This window comes from Amphiprion ocellaris, chromosome 9 (assembly GCF_022539595.1).
Source record: "Amphiprion ocellaris isolate individual 3 ecotype Okinawa chromosome 9, ASM2253959v1, whole genome shotgun sequence".
Classification (NCBI taxonomy): Eukaryota; Metazoa; Chordata; class Actinopteri; family Pomacentridae; genus Amphiprion; species Amphiprion ocellaris.
This window is the reverse complement of record NC_072774.1, coordinates 24,721,822-24,739,807: the sequence shown is the minus strand read 5'-3', so window position 1 is coordinate 24,739,807 and position 17,986 is coordinate 24,721,822. Positions and strand designations below refer to the sequence as shown.

The following is a 17,986-nucleotide window of genomic DNA, read 5'->3' as shown; positions in this document are numbered from 1 at the left end:
CTTATGAGAGGTTTCAGATTAAATATGTATAGGAAATGTATGGCCTATGCAGACTGTTCTATGACCTATAATTTAACTGAACTTATTAAGTGTATATGGAGCATATGTTTACTACTTCAGTTAAACTGCATTTTCTTCCACATTTATTCTGTTTTACCAGATATTTTTTTAACTAATTCGATGTTTCAAGCACAATATAATCCAGATAGCGGCTGAAACAGGGCAGATCAACATCTGTCCTGTGAGGTGATATCGGAGGTGGATTCTGTTTTATGATTCGTTCTTTGAGAATCTCCGTCTCTGATAGAATAACTGTAAAGCAGAAAGTGTGACAAACAAACCAAGAGCATAATGAAATCAATTTGATCATTTAGATTCATGCCATGCATGCATGCCACTGAATTCAACTGAGTAACAAATTATTTATTCAGTGCTATTTAATAACACTTAAACTGCATTAATTTCCATAGAAACAGCATAAATGGACATTGAAGTGAAATCATTTAGCATATTATTCAGTATTCAGGATCATTTTGAGCTTGACTTGAATTTTCAGTCGAATGTGCAACTCAAACCTTTACATCACTTGTGAAAGCTCTTTTCATTTCCCTTTTCTGTTTTGTACTAAGACTTTTTGGTTGTATATCATTAGCATGCTGTACTGTGAAATATACCATTTGTACTGTAATGATATGTCCCAAAGTCTTTGATTTTCCTGCCTACAGACTGACTGGGGGCCTAGCAAAGGAAAAGGAAGTGCGATAAACTGCTCACGGAAAATATCAGAGGCGCTCTCTGACCACTGGAGCTGAGTTTAATGTGCAGTAGCCACAGACAAAGATGGAGGGAGGCAGATAGGGAGGCTTCTAAACTGATGTGTGACAGGTCCAACCCTTCTCCCTTCGTTTTCTGGGTTGAAATGTGCTTTCTTATATAAAGAAAACATTCTTCTCTGAGTGTTTTCCTGAGTGGCAAATTATACACGACTGGCCTCAGCATTTAAAGCTGTTAATCACCCATGCCAGCAGAGGTGCTCAAGGGACAGAACTGCTCGGTCAGCCCACCACTTTAGTCCAGACTTAATTCAATCAAATTAAATCAAATTGTCAAGGTTTGAATGGATTGCTATGAAATTTGGCGCAGACATTCATGGTTCCCAGAGGAATAACCCTATCGTTTTGGGGGTTTATTGAAACTATAAATGTTAGATAAAGCCCTGTTAAATCAATTGGAAAAGGCTTTTCCAGGTAACAGGTATCCAGATTAAATATTAAATGCAAATACAGTCCAACAGACACTGCAAACTTGTTTAATTACAAAAAAGGTCTTTATAGACTGTGAAGTCAATAAAAGGAAACCACATAATTGTAGATGACTTGCTATAAGGTGGGTTCTGTAATTACAGGTTAGACATGAAAATAAAGAAGCTAAACACAAATACATTCTAAAAGGAGGCTTCAGGGATCATTTACACACCTCAGACCTTGTGGCCAGAAGTAAGACACTTTTCATATAAAGTCTCGACCATCATTATCACAGCACACTGCAGAAAGATTCTACTCTCTGAGCTATTTAAAGAGCTTTAACACACAGGTCTGGAGGAGAAAGAACTCTTTCCTCATTGATGCTGCAGAGCAAGACACCCTCAGCATCTTCACTCTTCCCACACTGCTTTTATAGTGTCTTGTGACAAGTGTAGTTCCATGTTTTTCACTAGTCTGTTGAACAACCATTAAAATCCTTTATTCAACATTATATTACCTAGATTTTTCACAGAACAATACAATATTCATTAATAATATATGTTGTGATGATAAAAGTGGAACTCTTCACATATATTGTCAGGAGAGCGCTCCAGTCGAGTATATTTCTCCTCAGAGTTTTGCATATTGTATGAGTACATGCCCTTAATGTCATCTTTGTTCCCCTGTGATGAAGTTACGATCACTATTTCTCAGTGCACACAATGCACGTACATGAATATGTAATTGTATCACACTTGTACTTGCACCAGATACATCGCTCCAAATGCGTGTTTTCTCAAATCCACATACATGAAAAACTATGAGGTAAAAGCTCCGTAAAAGAACATGCAAACTACATGGCAGTGTTCCTGCATCATGCAGTTATAATAAAGTGGTCGGCATTACAGAGGCTTTTACAAACATATTATTGTCAAAAAGGACATAAACTTACTGTACAACTCATAAAAAAATTATATCAGTGCATATTTAATGTCAGACTTCTTTACAGCCAGAGGTAGTTGTGAAATATGGCGACTGTGTACCTGATTGATGTGAAAGCACAACTTCAGATTCTAATTTAGACTCACCAGATGCTGCCATTATACCCAAAGTCAAATACTTTCCTTACGATGAGGAATAATTAGAAGTCACCTTATATGAGAGAAATATGCATAATTTAACAGTTACAGATTCTCAAAAACACCGACATGTTTCGTCTTTCTCCTTGTTTTCTTTTTGTCTCCAACAAGCTGTTGTCCTCTTCATCTTCCATTTTCATGCAGGATTCTTTGTAGATCTGCTCCGAACAGACAAATACTGCAGATGGAGAGCACAATTAGAGACGTGAATGTAGACATAAACACTATAGTTTTCATTTTTGCTCAGTGACATTTTGATAAACACAGAATGAAAAAACTAGTAGACACATTTGTTGTTTGTTTTTACACCGAAATATTCTGAACTTTTCACTCCTGATGAAATATGTGAGGGCTCCTGTGATGTGATGATGTTCTCTTGTGTGATAGATACACATCACCACAGATATGGTGTATATTTCTAATATATGTACGGTTGTTCCTTTAGCAGCCAAATAAATTTCACTCGTAACATGTGCCCATCTGCAGCTGCTATGTTTGTCTAGATTTAGGAGATTCTCAGCTTTACTTTGAAGGAATGGAGCTTCCTTTTACGCCAGTATTAAGAAGAGGCCACAACTGCACAACACAAGCTCTTGCCAAATTCCACTGCTTGTGTCTCCCTCACATGTACTTATCTTCCACCACTAGCTGACCATAAAAACCAACCCCTAACTGCCATCCATCCTTAGCACTCTGAACTGCTGCTGGCAGAATAAAAGCATTAACCACAGGGCCAGCTCTGCTTATGGAAGTTCTGCATCTTAGAGTATCTTGTTTCAGGGTCCCTGGTGTTGTTTTCACTGCCAACATAGATATATATAATAGCTACATGAGGCACAGCATAAAATGTTCATTTTTCACAAGAAACGCTGTAAAATTGTGAAAAGCTGACTTTTTTTTTTTTTTGGCCTATTCTGTTCTATTGGCATGCATCCACATCACGTGACTCTAAAGTTGTATTTCCTTTTGCACATAAAAAAAAAGCAACAAAGTTCATATTTGGAGGCTAGAGGAGTAAAAACAGGATTTTTCAGCCAGGAGACCAGTGCTTGACATTCACATGGGAACATTATTTTAGTGTAATATTTTTACTTTTGTTGTCAGTCACTGTTTGGTGCCACAAAACTACTTGGTTTTGTTTATGTGAGGAGCTTGATTTAGGTTAAAATACCACCATGCAAATGCTAAATACACAAGAAGACCTGAATGGTCCTTATATAGCATCGGCATGAAATTAATATGTTTCTCGCTGTAGCTGTGACATATTTTAGTTGGTGTTTGGGCTGCCACTGGATGAATAATGATTAGCAAACATATTCTTACGCTGCATTTGTGCTACACATAAAATCTTGGCCTATTTTCTTCAGACAGGAAATCTTAAAAGAAAAAAAAGAAATTCTGGGACACTCATTGTGGGCTCATTACTCAGCATACTGGAAAGTGTAAGGTATACCCTGAAACAAGTCTGAGTGTCGATGTGAAATGAAAAGAGCCTCATAAATCACCACTCTTTAATACTATGTCATTAAAAAAAGGCCTGACATATAAATCACTAGCTGTCTGCATTATTCCCAGGGGGTATGTGTGCTGTGCACCGTCAGACTGTCTTTCTCTCAACATGTCAGTCTGGCAGACTTCATATCTGGATCACTGTTATTATGACAATCACAACTTTTAACAGGCATTTCTGGCACCATTATAAAATATCCAATAGGAAATCAATATATTATCAGAGATCTATACATGCGAGGTTATATTTTTAAACTTTAGAATGTACAAGTAGCTGACAGTAGTAGTTAACATGTCTGAATCCCACGCATAAGCAGAATAAATGCAGATTATTAGTAGTTTTGATATAGTTACAGGCCTGTATCGCATCAGAATGGAACTGATAGTACAAGAATTACCTGCCATGTGCTCTGGTAGAATGGTGACTTCTACAGCATCAGCTGAAAAGAGGAAGAGAAGAAAACAGGATACACTGTTGAAACCATCAAACTGAAATAGTGACAGATATTATGGATTTATGCTTAGAACAGCAATTAGACAAAATTACCCAGCAGACAGTTTCTCTCATATGTCAGACAGTCCGACTATATCAGGGTGTGTCATCCAACAGGGAACATCCCAGTCATGACTCACCATGACACACAACCACAGAGAATGTTTGTCTAATGTGCTAGAACTGATGAAAAGTCTTCATATTTCTGTTCATTATCATATTTCATTAACCGCTTCTTCTAACAGTAAAGCAGAGGAATTGTTGTTGTTCTGCATTTCTACAATCCCTGTTCAGTCACCACCACGATGGTCACGATGGATGAACAACAGCCTTGGGTTTATTCTGAAAACACACGGTTTCTCACTCACATGAGTTTAAACAAGCAAAAACAAAAGCAGCCACAACACAAGTCAACTCATACAAAGGAGGAGATAACGAGGGCCGTGAAGAAAAAGACACATTCTGACAAGAGAAAGGAGAGAAAAAAACAAATTAAATCACATCCCCATCCTCACTCTTTCTTTCTCTCTCTCTCTCTCTTCCATTTTCACTCTGTTGTTCTGGTTTTTCATTCTCATTTTTTGCTGCCTCACTTTCTCTCCGCCACCCCCTCCATTCTTTCTGTCAGTCGCTGCCTCTCTCTCTGAGCAGACAGGCAGAGACAGGGAGACTGTTGTTGTGCTTGCAGTCTGACACTATCGGCTCATAAATCCCTGTCAACAGCTTGTATGTCTCCTCTCCTCCGTCCCTGCTCCCTCCCTCCTTCTCTCCTGCCTCTCCCCTTCCTCCCTCACAAACACTGGTGAAGGAGTGGAGGAACCCGGTGACCTGCCAGCCAACGTTTGACTGGCAAAACCACACAGACACAGACACAAACACACACATTCAGGGGAAAAAGAAACACACAGGCCAGCAAGCATGGTTGTAGATGGGTTGTAGATGGGTTGTGGAGATAGTGCAGGACTCGTGCATGCTCATGCATTGGGCTGGTCATGCCCTACACTTCTGCACTTATTAAAAAACACACAAAGCAAAGAAAACTATATTGTACTGGCAGCTGAGGTATCAAAAAAGTACTGTGTATTGACATAAAATACCCATCTCATATGTAAAATACATTTTGTAGTCTTGAGTCGACATAAGATCATGAGTGTTTTTTGCTGTTTAATGTTTAATGAAGAATATTTAGATTTGATTCAGGTAATATGCATATGGATACACAATTTATGAAATCTCAAATTACTTCACATATTAAGATTATGACCATAACAACATAGACAGATAGACTTTTTGTCACTTTAAGACTCACTGACCTATATAGAATACAGACCCTGTTCATGGTAAAGTCACTAATATGTAAAAGGTAATAGATACTAGCCATAATGTACCTTGATGTGAATTCAAGTTTGTCTACTATTTAAAGACAGACATGATAGATAGATAGATAGATAGATAGATAGATAGATAGATAGATAGATAGATAGATAGATAGATAGATAGATAGATAGATAGATAGATAGATAGATAGATAGATAGATAGATAGATAGATAGATAGATAGATAGTGTTTTTCTGTCTCCTCTCTCCCCCTTCCTTCCTCTCTACCTCCCTGTCTTTCTTTCCCTCAGGCGATGTTTGCCGGCAGACAGTCGTCACTGACAAGGGCTTCCTGTGGTTAGGGGTAAACACCTGGGTAATGAGGCCACGCTGCACAACAACCCGACAAAGAACACACCAAGATCCTCAGCCCTCACTCACTGATATATACTGCAGATTCACAATCAGGTCACGCAGGGGCTCACACACACTTACGCAAGCAACGACACGCATGCACTCAAACACAGCCGCACGTGCATATGCTTGGCTCTGGCTGCTAAACAAGCACTGAGCCAAAGCAGCCATGTCAGCCAAAAACACTCGACACCCACATTTGACTGTACAGTTAAAGGCACGCTGTGTTTGATGTGAGGGGGAACGGACTGAAGTCGAGCTTCTTTTCCATTCCTTCGCCGTCACTAATAGTTTATTCTCCAAACTTAGAAACAAGTCTCGCTCCGAGTGCTGTCGAGGAGAAGCTCAGCTTGAACAATTTGCAGTATGTCAGAAACCTCGATTGACAGCAGCGCAAGGTTGTGCTGTGGTGAAATGTGGAGCTGCCTGTCTGACTGCAGAGGCACAAATAGGACTTTTTTCCACGACGGGGCAACTTAATGACCCAAACCTGAACTTGCGCCCGTTGTCCTGAAAGGTGCTGCTGCTGCTGTTCCTTGTTTGTTTCAGTCTCCCAGTTCCTGGAGCTGGATTTCAGCACCTTCCAGGAGATGTTCGTGACTCAGGTTGCAGATAGCAGGGAGGAAGGAGTGGTGGTCGCTCACACAGCTGCTAGCCTGTAATTTGTCAATCAGCTGTCACGAGCCAATGTGTTGTCACAGCTCAACTATTAGCAACTGTCAGTGTAAAACATACCATAAAACAAACTGGTTTTATGTGTGAAGAGGGACTACAGGGGGAGCAGTCGTATCTCTGAGAGCTCAACAAGTGTTTGACATATCGCTGGTATTGTCTCACTGACAGATTTCATGCTACTTAGCAGATCATTAAATTGTCATTAGTGGAAAAGCAGCTTAATGCTCTTTGAGTGTTTTATGATCCATTAAAAGGAGGATCCACTGACCAACCTCTCGGCCTTATGCACACATCACCTATGGCTTGATAAATAAGTGTGTCAGAGTGGCACGAGAGGAAACTTCATTTTGGCATTTAATGATAATCCTAATGGTCCTGTCAGTCGTAACCGACTAATCTAAAGATAAGAAAAGTTGCTCTGTAGATTTCCTGACTCTCTGGACTTTTTCACACCTGAGGAAACTTTGTATTCCACAAAAAGAACAGCTATTGATTTGTTGGAAAGTCTACATTTTCATCTTTGTAAGAGCCAACATTTGTGTTGTATTAATATAAATACATCCTTGATCTATCTACATACTGGAAGCACAAAGATTAAAGTGACCATGTGGGTGGATTTGGCAGCATTTTATTCTTCCTCTTATTCAACCCTGTCTTATAAAAATATGCTCCTATACAATAAACTGCATTTAAGTTTTGAGAAAAGCATATTTTCTCCACAAAATGATGTATTAGGGAGCATATCTATTATCAAAAGGCATTTTAAAGGTAGAAGGAATAACTCAGATAGAAATTTAACTTTCCTTGAACTCACTGTTTTGGGCAATGAACTCATCTGGCTAGAATTAGGAAAATATCATAGTTTGGGTTAAAAACTGATTTGTTTCACAACATGCTTGAAGATTCTCCTCCATTTTCTGGATTGCCACGGTGACAAGGCCGAAAAAGACATGACAATAAAGCACTAAAATAAATGGCAAAGTGATACTGACTGCGTCACAAACTGACGTAATCCAGGGTTTGTCAGGCTGGCTGCTGCCAGACCTAGGTAGTGCCCACTCCCTCTTTTCTCCGCCTCTTTTTCCTTTTTAGGTTTGTCAGCAGTGCAGTTGCAGCGGCAGGTGTCTCTCATTGTCAATCATCATCAGCTGGTGCAGGAGCAGGTGGAGAAGTTGCCAATCAAGCTCCACTCTCGCCACAATATAATCAGACGCCACTCACCTCTCAGTGCCGGATCATGACACAGCCAGTATAAGAATTCTGCATGTTACTCCTGCCACAAGTTCCATGATCTCGTTCTCCTGGTAACTCTGTTTGTCCTCCTTCGTTTCAGTCCCAGTTCCACCTGCTCCTGCTGCAATTCTTCCTGGTTTCCTCGTCACCTCCAGTATCCTACTCCGTTCAAGTATTCTGGAAATACTCACCTGTGTCGTCCTCCTGCTTCCTGGTGTCCCTCCATGTTCACCTGCCGCTGCAACTCACCACCCGTCATCCGGACTCGAGAACCACTCGTCAAGATCCCTCAGCCACTTACAGTCATGAGCCCAGTCCGAGCATCTTGTTTTGTAGTCGTGAGTCAGTCCTAGAAAACTGTTTTTCTGATTGTTATCCGAATAGCAGCTCTTGAATTTTGTTATCGGGCCAAGTAATTATCTTGAGTCTTGAATCTAGTAAGTGTAGAGTCCTGATTTAATTCCTAGCTTCAAGTTAGTTCTTTGTGAACTGAAGATTTTGAATTTGGTTCAGTAAAGTAAAACACTTTTTGTACTTTCATACATTAGATTGGTAAGCTCTCTTGCCTGGGTTATACCCAACGCGAGTCATTTTTTTTTTTGAGTTTTTGTATTCAGCTGTCCCTGCCTCAAGTAGTTGCCAGGAGCTTTTCAGAGGGCTTTTCGTTCCTTTTCGGTTTTGTAGTATCTAAGTAGAATACTTAAGTTTTTGTCCTTACTCACGTTTTTGAGACTTTGTAAATAAACTTCTTTTTTGCATTATAACTAGCCTGTTCATTTCCTGCGCCTGAGCTTCCTGGGAAATCATAACAGGGTTTCCCTCAAAATGTAATTGAGGATGCAGTTTAGTTGTTAAGAATATTTTTGGAGACTTTGTGGGGAAGGTTTTAAGATGTACTCAAAGCTTTGAGGCAAAATAGGCAATTTCTTTATCATCTGCACCCAATAGCTAATTTCATGCCACTTTTATTTCGTCCGATGTGCTTTTGTCACAACAGAGTTGCATCTTTCTGCTTTGCTGAATTACAGTATTGTGTACATATCAAAGCCTGGAGAACAGTCTCTGTCAGAAGCATATAGAGCGCAAATGATTCAGTCAAGAGTCATGTTAGTGTGTTACTGCTGGACAACTCGACAGTCTACATCTTATGTGTCAGAGCAACAACCGGGGGAAGCCTGCGGTGAATCATCAGTCCTGCAGACCAGCACAGTCTGTGAGAGATTTTAGTTCTGCAAATGTTTAAATGTCCAAAGCACATAAATGCAGCGAACAAAAACACCATTTATACTGTATGTGCTTCTATAGGTGGCAGGATCAGGCCTTGTGTCTGTACTGGTGTGTGCGTGGTCCACATGTCTTTGTGTGCAAAGGAAATGGCTGACAGTGAAAAATGTAACCAATTCAAATTTTAATTGGCAATGAAAAAAAGGCCTCAGTATTTATGGGTTCTGGGTTCCTTATCACAATTCAAAGTGTTTTAACATGACTGCAACCCTTTGAAGTTAGATTAGCAGCAATATTGAAGCGATCAGCTCCAGCTTTGAACAATAGAAACCAAATAGGGAAAAGAAATTATTTAACAGAGCCAAAGGTAATGCTGCCTGTTCCTTGTCTCTCTTTTTTCCCTCCATGCTATTTTTGATAGATTTTCTTGTGTGTAATCTCTCTTTTTTTCCTTCTTTCTTTTCAACATGAAATTGCTTCACATGTACTTGGAAAAAAAAATCTGCTTGGAGTTCAACAAGGGAAAAGGAGAAAAGCTAATTTGACAGCCGATTTGAATTTGAGATCCTTTATTTTTTAAGGATTTGAAGCCTGAAGTGACTGAAAAAAAGGGTGTAAACAAGCACATCTGCTGAAGAACTCACAGTGTCCACATCTTGACTGTAAAGATCTGAAAATCCAGTAACTTTGCATCACAGAAATCTGCGACACAGCAGAAGACACACATCCACACACAAACAGTCAACTTCTGAGTTAAAATTCCCATCATTACAAGAAAAAAATGTTGCCATTCAGTCAGACCTTACATAAGGACATATAAACCCATGGGAAGGCACAGGGCTGCAACTGAGAACAATGTAATTAGAGAGAGACGAGACAGAAAGAGCGAGAGAGCTTCACCCCAGGCACAGAACCAGGCAGAGAGAAAGGCAAGGAGAGGTGACAAGGTTGAGAAAAATCCTCCAACATCAATCTGAAGGAAAGAAAAAGCGAAGAACAAGGAGGGCAAAACAGCAGGCAGCTGCCGAGGATTTACATGCAGTAAATTTATGCAATCAGCTGTATGAGCACAGAGAGACGCAGACAATAAGGGAAAGAGACAGACACGTATTGTATAGTGTTAGAGACAACAAAGAGAGAATGTAAGTCTCACCCTGACAGTCCTGTCTAGACCAGGTGATGTTTCCCAGAGTCTCACTCTGCTACACCTGAGGGAAACAGTAACTGTATTTACATGCAGGCGTTACTCTCTGGTTACATGCACAGCTTCAGGTTTCTGCTTCCAGGTTATAGAGTGACAACTAAACATGTACTATAGGATGATTTTGAGTCTGTGAACTGATAGTCTGAGGAAACTGGCTCTGGCTGTGGCTCCATTTTCTGGCTAACCCATGACTGGAGACTTTGGCCCATCACGTGACCTTCTTACCCAGATCAGATGTGATAATTAAAAGAGGATAAAAGTCTAACATAGGAGTAGGATGTAGTGGTGAAATGTGGAAAATCCAAGACTTTATCATGAGAGAAAATAGTTTAAATCCCAGATAAACTTCCAAATGAATGCTGACTTTTAGCTTGGTTTGTTTAAAGTACATGCTTCTGCAGCTGCAGGAGGTGGATTATATTTTCAGCTTCTAGTGGGATTTTGTTGTTATTGTTGTGTTTGTTAGTATTTTGTCATCTTTTGTCCAGATTTCTGGCTATTACAGCTCTTTGCATGTCTGCTTGAAAATCCTAGTTATGACCCATATTGTGAGCCTGACCTATGACAGTAAAAAGGTCTCTGTACCTTTACAGCAGTTTTTTTTTTCTTTTTGCTTATTTACTAATTGCAGCACGTGTTATATGTGCTTGTGTTTCCTTCTGTCGATGCGGGTGCAATTCTGTGGTAAAATGTTGAAAGTGAGTGACAACAACACTGACCTTAAAAACTCCTCTTGTCATCACTAAAGTGCTGCTGTTTCTAAATGTTTTACACTTTATGGCATAAATAAATGCTACGCTAGCTTTCAATTTGGTTTGTTTCACTTTGCAAAAACTCAAAAAACTGAGTGAAAAGAGAACATTAATAAGGTTTTTATATACTGTAGCTTTATATGCTGATTACAAATAACCCTGCAGGCAATATTTTCCATATAATCACGTGGGCTAGCTAATACAGTAGCACATCCAACACCGAACATATTAACAGCGACATACATGTGACTAAAGGGTCCGTGTACGGATCTGGTAATTGGATTTTCCGTTCTGAAACTGGTATTGAAAAACAAAAAACGAGTGGTTATTTGATTTTCGTTTTAAAATACAAAAATTAAAATTGAAATACAAGGCGTTTTTCCTTTTTATGATCAAAAAGGGATATACGATTTTTTTTTTTAAAAATGCTTTGATTTTCGTTTTATATTTAGAATAACAAGAAAGTAAAATCAGTAAGAGACAGAAACGAAAAAAGGTCCGTTTTTTCATTTTCTGAGACCGGAAGTGGTCATCAGCAAGTGTGGAGCCAAACAGAGTACGGTGCATAGACTGTACATACATTTTTTTTCGTGAGTTTTCATGGTCAGAATGAGAGATCAGGTGGCCGATCTTAAAATAAATCAACATTGAATTTTTTATAGAGCGTTAAAGTTTTGCGAAGCTAGGGGGCGGGGCTACTTGATTGACAGTCCGGTCTGGAATGATTGACAGGTCCTATGGAGGAGGCAGCAGAGACTCTGTTCTCCTCGTTTGGATTAATTCTGATATAATAACTGTTGGTTTATTTATCGGTGGAGCAACACAACATTTTCCACAGACAATTTTCCTGCCCGTTGGCTTGTTTTAACCAGTTTTCTACCTTCGGCTGATTCTACCAGCAGACACTGAAAGGACTCTAATGGTTCGGTAAGTAAGTGTTTATTTTCACATCGGTGCCGCTTTTAATGCACTTTATATGCAGCTTTAGTGTCAGATGTAATGTGCGCCATGCACTCCAGATGTTGGTGGAGTTTGTTTCAGTGTGTGTTGACCAGAGAAGAAAGTTAGCATAGTAAATATTAGCTTTAATGTTAGCGATGCTAACCGAGCTAGCTGCTCAGTCGTAGCCTGATTAAAGCTAACGTAGCATTAAGCTAACGATGTTTGTGTTGAGTTTCATGTAAACAGCTGAAGTGTGTTGTGTTCCTGTAATGTGGTTCATTAAGTTCATAAAACTGTGGCTGGTTGACATTAATGTGACGTTCAGGAAACTTAAATGTGATTAAAACAGTAACGTTAATGTTCTAGTTGTCAGTAATCAGCTTTAATTTGACACTAAAACAGACTCTGATAGTTTTAAATGACATCAGTTTCATTAATTTGTTGAAAATTGTCTCATTTGTTGTTGTGATGTTGCTGCTGATTCATTAAAAGCAGATGATCCATGTTGAAGATACGTTTAGTTCTAGTATCAGAAGTACAAGAATGAAAATGGAAGTTTAGTTCTGCTACATCAAAGATTTCAGGATTAAAATATCTAAAGGAGTCTTTATTCCTCAAACTTTATTTTTACAATAAAGAAATAATGAAATAATCACAGATAATAAAAATATAAATAGCAGAGAAAGCCTGAGAGAATAATTTCCTGAAAAGTCTGTGAAGGAAAAGCAGATTTTTTATCCTGAAAGATCAGAATCAGCTCCAACATCTGCATCTGACAGCATCAAGTCAACCAGAAAGAAAAGAAAAAGAAAATGACTTCTTTCTGATCACATCTGTTCCTCTGCTCACAGGCTGCTGCTGCTCACATTCTTCACATTTATAGTCCACTTTTAAAAGTTCAGCAGACAGGTGCTCTGCTTTGGAGTGTGACGATGTCGTCGGTGATGTGGAGAGTGAAGTTTCCATTTCATCTACAGTGTGCTTTAGGGCGCCAGGGTCGGACTTGATGTTTGAAATACTGACCGACAGCTCAGATTTAACTGTCTGCAGTTCCGTTTTGATGGGTGTTAAACTTTCACTCAAAGCCGCCAGGAGCTGGGTCTTTAAAATAACCGCCGTCTCGTTACAGAGTGAAAGTAGCAGTTCCTCCTTAAGGTCAGAGATTGCAGCATCTGAGGGCCTCTTCAAAAGAAGACGTAGTTGATGAAGGCGTTCTGGAGCAGGACCAGAAAGACCACGACCAAGCAGCCTTGAGATCTTAGGCAGCGTCTCCCTCGGGTGGGTGTCAACGGTGTTCACGGTCAGGTCTGTGGTAATCCCGTCAAAAAACAAAACAGAAAAAATCTAGATTATAAATCAACATGTAACCAAAGCACTCTGTGTATAACGCCATAGTATAGGATGTAGTTCAGAAAATGTCAAAGTATAGTCTACTTTTCAAGAATAACATAGTATGGCCTGTAGTTCATAGTATAGCATGTCGGCAAAAAAAAACAACTGATTATTATGTGGTTCAAAAAGTGCAAAATGATAGGATGTTGCCTAAAATTGTCATGTATGATATGTGGTTCAAAAAATTTCATAGTGCAGTATATTGTCAAAATAGTATGTTTTTCAAGAAAGCATCAGAGTATGTCATCTAAAAAATGCTATAGAATAATATTTCATTGCACAAGTAAAAGTATAGTAATTTTTAACTGTTCAAATTCTTATGTTGCTAAAAAACAAAAAAAAACGAAAACAAAAAAAACGTGATAGTATTATGTCAATTTAATTCAATTTTTTCAATTTTCAATTCAATTTTATTGATATAGCGCCAATTACAGTCAAATTGTCTCGAGACGCTTTACAGAACCCATATGCCTGACCCCCAGAGCAAGCCAAAAGGCGACAGTGGCAAGGAAAACACCCTTTTAACAGGGAAAAAAACCTCGAGCAGAACCCAGCTCTAATGTAGGGGGACCCATCTGCCTGCTGGCCGGGCGGGTTGAGAAGGACAGAAGAGGTAGAGGGGGAGAGATAGAGGGGTAGAGGTAGAGGGGTAGAGGGATAGAGGTAGAGGGTTACAGGTGGAGGTAGAGGGATAGAGGTAGAGGGATAGAGATAGAGAGGTAGGGGGGGACACAAGGACCATAAAACACACAGGTTAATACATGCATGATAAGACAGATGATACATGCAAAGTACAACTAACATGGAAACTAATTATAGTTTACTGCTATGGTGTACGGCTCTGGCATTAAATATACTACATATATAGCTGGTGGTAAATTCAAAAATATGTAGATGAGCAAATTAAGTATAGTAAGGGCAATGCAGAATAGATCGGTGGAAATGGGCAGCTGGAGGTGGGAGAACAACCACACATCTGAAGCATCCAGCTCTGGGACCAGGGACACTCAGAGAAAGGACACAGGGAGAAACAGAGTGAGTGTAATGCAATAATGGTATATATAGTAAACACATAGGTAGTTAGAGAAGGGCTCAGTGCATCAAGAGAGGTCCCCCAGCAGCCTAGGTCTATAGCAGCATAACTAGGGGCAGACTAAAGGGACGTCAAGAGGGGAAGTCAGCTGTGCAAATGAAAACACCAGCTCACCCCGTCAGGGTCCCCCAGTCAGCCCTAACTGTAAGCTTTGTCAAAAAGGAAGGTTTTAAGCCTGGTCTTAAAAATAGAGAGGGTGTCCGCCTCCCGAACCCAAACTGGGAGCTGGTTCCACAGGAGAGGCGCCTGATAACTGAAGGCTCTGCCTCCCATTCTACTTTTAGAAATTCTAGGAACAAAAAGTAAGCCTGCAGTCTGAGAGCAAAGAGTTCTGCTAGGATAATATGGTACTATCAGGTCTTTAAGACATGATGGAGATTGGTTGTTAAGAGCTTTAAAAACGTCATAGTATAGCATGTCGCTCTAAAAACGTCATAGTATAGCATGTCACTCTAAATACGTCATAGTATAACCCTAACCCTAACCCTTTTTCAAAGAAAACCTTTCTGGAGTGTTTTTCACAGCCACCTTTACATCATTTCATCATATGGCACGTTTTTACAACATGTTGAAAAATTGCATTTTTTTTTCGACATAGTATAGTAAGGCGTTTTTTTGCGCCAAAATTCATGATGATTTTTTTTTTCAAAGAAAACCTTTCTGGAGTGTTTTTCACGGCCTCCTTTACATTATTTCATCATATGGCATGTTTTTACAACATGTTGAAAAATCGCATTTTTTTTTCGACATAGTATAGTAAGGCGTTTTTTTGCGCCAAAATTCATGATGATTTTTTTTTCAAAGAAAACCTTTCTGGAGTGTTTTTCACGGCCTCCTTTACATTATTTCATCATATGGCACGTTTTTACAACATGTTGAAAAATTGCATTTTTTTTCGACATAGTATAGTAAGGCGTTTTTTTGCGCCAAAATTCATGATGATTTTTTTTTCAAAGAAAACCTTTCTGGAGTGTTTTTCACGGCCTCCTTTACATTATTTCATCATATGGCACGTTTTTACAACATGTTGAAAAATCGCATTTTTTTTTCGACATAGTATAGTAAGGCGTTTTTTTTGCGGCAAAATTCATGATGATTTTTTTTTTCAAAGAAAACCTTTCTGGAGTGTTTTTCACGGCCTCCTTTACATTATTTCATCATATGGCACGTTTTTACAACATGTTGAAAAATTGCATTTTTTTTTCGACATAGTATAGTAAGGCGTTTTTTTGCGGCAAAATTCATGATGATTTTTTTTTCAAAGAAAACCTTTCTGGAGTGTTTTTCACGGCCTCCTTTACATCATTTCATCATATGGCATGTTTTTACAACATGTTGAAAAATTGCATTTTTTTTTCGACATAGTATAGTAAGGCGTTTTTTTGCGCCAAAATTCATGATGATTTTTTTTTTCAAAGAAAACCTTTCTGGAGTGTTTTTCACAGCCTCCTTTACATCATTTCATCATATGGCATGTTTTCACAACATGTTGAAAAATTGCATTTTTTTTTCGACATAGTATAGTAAGGCGTTTTTTTTGCGCCAAAATTCATGATGATTTTTTTTTTCAAAGAAAACCTTTCTGGAGTGTTTTTCACGGCCTCCTTTACATTATTTCATCATATGGCATGTTTTTACAACATGTTGAAAAATCGCATTTTTTTTCGACATAGTATAGTAAGGCGTTTTTTTTGCGCCAAAATTCATGATGATTTTTTTTTCAAAGAAAACCTTTCTGGAGTGTTTTTCACGGCCTCCTTTACATCATTTCATCATATGGCATGTTTTCACAACATGTTGAAAAATAGCATTTTTTTTTCGACATAGTATAGTAAGGCGTTTTTTTGCGCCAAAATTCATGATGATTTTTTTTTCAAAGAAACCTTTCTGGAGTGTTTTTCACGGCCTCCCTTTACATCATTTCATCATATGGCATGTTTTACAACATGTTGAAAAATCGCATTTTTTTTCGACATAGTATAGTAAGGCGTTTTTTTGCGCCAAAATTCATGATGATTTTTTTTTCAAAGAAAACCTTTCTGGAGTGTTTTTCACGGCCTCCTTTACATCATTTCATCATATGGCATGTTTTCACAACATGTTGAAAAATTGCATTTTTTTTTCGACATAGTATAGTAAGGCGTTTTTTTTGCGCCAAAATTCATGATGATTTTTTTTTCAAAGAAAACCTTTCTGGAGTGTTTTTCACAGCCTCCTTTACATTATTTCATCATATGGCATGTTTTTACAACATGTTGAAAAATAGCATTTTTTTTTCGACATAGTATAGTAAGGCGTTTTTTTGCGCCAAAATTCATGATGATTTTTTTTTCAAAGAAAACCTTTCTGGAGTGTTTTTCACGGCCTCCTTTACATTATTTCATCATATGGCACGTTTTTACAACATGTTGAAAAATCGCATTTTTTTTTCGACATAGTATAGTAAGGCGTTTTTTTTGCGCCAAAATTCATGATGATTTTTTTTTCAAAGAAAACCTTTCTGGAGTGTTTTTCACGGCCTCCTTTACATTATTTCATCATATGGCATGTTTTTACAACATGTTGAAAAATCGCATTTTTTTTTCGACATAGTATAGTAAGGCGTTTTTTTGCGCCAAAATTCATGATGATTTTTTTTTCAAAGAAAACCTTTCTGGAGTGTTTTTCACGGCCTCCTTTACATCATTTCATCATATGGCACGTTTTTACAACATGTTGAAAAATTGCATTTTTTTTTCGACATAGTATAGTAAGGCGTTTTTTTGCGCCAAAATTCATGATGATTTTTTTTTCAAAGAAAACCTTTCTGGAGTGTTTTTCACGGCCTCCTTTACATTATTTCATCATATGGCACGTTTTTACAACATGTTGAAAAATTGCATTTTTTTTTCGACATAGTATAGTAAGGCGTTTTTTTGCGCCAAAATTCATGATGATTTTTTTTTCAAAGAAAACCTTTCTGGAGTGTTTTTCACGGCCTCCTTTACATTATTTCATCATATGGCATGTTTTTACAACATGTTGAAAAATTGCATTTTTTTTTCGACATAGTATAGTAAGGCGTTTTTTTGCGCCAAAATTCATGATGATTTTTTTTTCAAAGAAAACCTTTCTGGAGTGTTTTTCACGGCCTCCTTTACATTATTTCATCATATGGCACGTTTTTACAACATGTTGAAAAATTGCATTTTTTTTTCGACATAGTATAGTAAGGCGTTTTTTTGCGCCAAAATTCATGATGATTTTTTTTTCAAAGAAAACCTTTCTGGAGTGTTTTTCACGGCCTCCTTTACATTATTTCATCATATGGCACGTTTTTACAACATGTTGAAAAATTGCATTTTTTTTCGACATAG

The 17,986-nt window shown here is 38.3% G+C and overlaps 1 long non-coding RNA gene across 3 annotated transcripts in view; it reads right to left on the bottom strand.

Annotated features, from left to right (window-relative positions):
- Positions 1-9,856: 9,856 nt before the first annotated feature.
- LOC118470753 (uncharacterized) overlaps positions 9,857-17,986 on the bottom strand; it is a 119,789-nt gene continuing 111,659 nt past the window's right edge. For all 3 annotated transcript variants that reach the window (XR_008602804.1, XR_008602800.1, XR_008602803.1), the window contains one exon: positions 9,857-13,452. This is a non-coding gene — a long non-coding RNA (uncharacterized LOC118470753). The remainder of the gene's footprint in view (positions 13,453-17,986) is intronic.